This window comes from Oncorhynchus keta, chromosome 35 (genome assembly GCF_023373465.1).
Source record: "Oncorhynchus keta strain PuntledgeMale-10-30-2019 chromosome 35, Oket_V2, whole genome shotgun sequence".
Lineage (NCBI taxonomy): Eukaryota > Metazoa > Chordata > Actinopteri > Salmoniformes > Salmonidae > Oncorhynchus > Oncorhynchus keta.
Genome location: NC_068455.1, coordinates 79,317,516 through 79,320,909, shown reverse-complemented (window position 1 = coordinate 79,320,909; position 3,394 = coordinate 79,317,516).

Below are 3,394 nucleotides of genomic sequence, written 5' to 3'. Positions count from 1 at the left end.
AACCAACCATCACTACAAAGTCAGCTCAGATAACCAACCATCACTACAGAGTCCGCTCAGATAACCAACCATCACGACAGAGTCCGCTCAGATAACCAACCATCACTACAGAGTCAGCTCAGATAACCAACCATCACTACAGAGTCCGCTCAGATAACCAACCATCACTACAGAGTCCGCTCAGATAACCAACCATCACTACAGAGTCAGCTCAGATAACCAACCATCGACAGAGTCACAGAGTCACTACAGAGCTCAGATAACCAACCATCACTACAAAGTCAGCTCAGATAACCAACCATCACTACAGAGTCCGCTCAGATAACCAACCATCACTACAGAGTCCGCTCAGATAACCAACCATCATTACAGAGTCCGCTCAGATAACCAACCATCACTACAGAGTCAGCTCAGATAACCAACCATCACTACAAAGTCAGCTCAGATAACCAACCATCACTACAGAGTCCGCTCAGATAACCAACCATCACGACAGAGTCAGCTCAGATAACCAACCATCACTACAGAGTCAGCTCAGATAACCAACCATCACTACAGAGTCCGCTCAGATACAAAGTCAGCCAGATAACCAACCACTACAGAGTCGCTCAGATAACCAACCATCATTACAGAGTCCGCTCAGATAACCAACCATCACTACAGAGTCAGCTCAGATAACCAACCATCACTACAGAGTCCGCTCAGATAACCAACCATCACTACAAAGTCAGCTCAGATAACCAACCATCACTACAGAGTCCGCTCAGATAACCAACCATCACTACAGAGTCAGCTCAGATAACCAACCATCACTACAGAGTCCGCTCAGATAACCAACCATCACTACAGAGTCCGCTCAGATAACCAACCATCAGATCAGAACCAACCATCACTACAGAGTCCGCTCAGATAACCAACCATCACTACAGAGTCAGCTCAGATAACCAACCATCACGACAGAGTCCGCTCAGATCACCAACCATCACGACAGAGTCAGCTCAGATAACCAACCATCACTACAGAATCCGCTCAGATAACCAACCATCACGACAGAGTCCGCTCAGATAACCAACCATCACTACAGAGTCAGCTCAGATAACCAACCATCACTACAAAGTCAGCTCAGATAACCAACCATCACTACAGAGTCAGCTCAGATAACCAACCATCACTACAAAGTCAGCTCAGATAACCAACCATCACTACAGAGTCAGCTCAGATAACCAACCACCACGACAGAGTCAGCTCAGATAACCAACCATCACTACAGAGTCCGCTCAGATAACCAACCATCACTACAAAGTCAGCTCAGATAACCAACCATCACTACAGAGTCCGCTCAGATAACCAACCATCATTACAGAGTCCGCTCAGATAACCAACCATCACTACAGAGTCAGCTCAGATAACCAACCATCACTACAGAGTCCGCTCAGATAACCAACCATCATTACAGAGTCCGCTCAGATAACCAACCATCACTACAGAGTCAGCTCAGATAACCAACCATCACTACAGAGTCCGCTCAGATAACCAACCATCACTACAGAGTCAGCTCAGATAACCAACCATCACGACAGAGTCAGCTCAGATAACCAACCATCACGACAGAGTCAGCTCAGATAACCAACCATCATGACAGAGTCCGCTCAGATAACCAACCATCATTACAGAGTCCGCTCAGATAACCAACCATCACTACAGAGTCAGCTCAGATAACCAACCATCACTACAGAGTCAGCTCAGATAACCAACCATCACGACAGAGTCAGCTCAGATAACCAACCATCACGACAGAGTCAGCTCAGATAACCAACCATCACTACAGAATCCGCTCAGATAACCAACCATCACGACAGAGTCCGCTCAGATAACCAACCATCACTACAGAGTCAGCTCAGATAACCAACCATCACTGACTTCTTTTTAGGAAACTGTCTCCCTCTCATCCCCCTGTTCAGCCTCTCATCCCCCTGTTCTCTCTGTCTTTGTGTTTCCCTGTCTCCCTCTCACCCCCCTGTCTCCCTCTCATCCCCCTGTCTCCCCCTCCCCCTCATCCCCCTGTTCAGCCTCTCATCCCCCTGTTCAGCCCTCTCATCCCCCTGTTCAGCCTCTCATCCCCCCTGTTTCTGCCTCCCCCTGTTCATCCCCCTGTCTCCCTCTCATCCCCCTGTTCCCTCTCATCCCCCCTGTTCTCCCATCCCCTGTTCAGCCTCTCCCCCTGTTCTCTCTGTCTTTGTGTTTCCCTGTCTCCCTCTCATCCCCCTGTTCATCCTCTCATCCCCCTGTCTCCCTCTCATCCCCCTGTTCAGCCTCTCATCCCCCTGTTCTCTCTGTCCCCTGTTCATCCCCCTGTCTCCCTCTCATCCCCTGTCTCCCTCTCATCCCCCTGTTCAGCCTCTCATCCCCTGTTCTCTCATCCCCTGTCTCCCTTTACCCCTGTTCAGCCTCTCATCCCCCTGTTCTCTCTGTCTTTGTGTTTCCCTGTCTCCCTCTCATCCCCCTGTCTCCCTCTCATCCCCCTGTCTCCCTATCACCCCCCTGTCTCCCTCTCATCCCCCTGTTCAGCCTCTCATCCCCCTGTTCAGCCTCTCATCCCCCTGTTCTCTCTCTCTTTGTGTTTCCCTGTCTCCCTCTCATCCCCCTGTCTCCCTCTCATCCCCCTGTCTCCCTCTCATCCCCCTGTTCAGCCTCTCATCCCCCTGTTCTCTCTCTCTTTGTGTTTCCCTGTCTCCCTCTCATCCCCCTGTCTCCCTCTCACCCCCTGTCTCCCTCTCACCCCCCTGTCTCCCTCTCATCCCCCTGTTCATCCTCTCATCCCCCTGTTCTCTCTCTCTTTGTGTTTCCCTGTCTCCCTCTCATCCCCCTGTTCAGCCTCTCACCCCCCTGTTCAGCCTCTCATCCCCCTGTTCATCCTCTCATCCCCCTGTTCTCTCTCTCTTTGTGTTTCCCTGTCTCCCTCTTATCCCCCTGTTCAGCCTCTCACCCCCCTGTTCAGCCTCTCATCCCCCTGTTCATCCTCTCATCCCCCTGTTCTCTCTCTCTTTGTGTTTCCCTGTCTCCCTCACAGACCTGTCCCATCCCCCATGCACATTCTTTCTCTCATCCCCCTGTTCCCCTCATCCACTGTTGCCCTTTCAAAGAGTTTCCCTGTCAAAGTGTGTGTGTGTGCTCCCTCTCATCCCCCTGTCTCCCTCTCATCCCCTGTCTCCCTCTCAGGCACTGCATCTCATCCCCCTGTTCAGCCTCAGACCCCTGGTCTCGATTCCAGGCTGTATCCCAACCAGCTGTGATTGGTGTCCCAGAGGGTGGCCCACAATTCCCCCTGCTATCGGGGTCTCCCTCTCATCCCCCTGTTGAAATAAGAATGTATTCCCCTGTTCTTGCCTAGTTA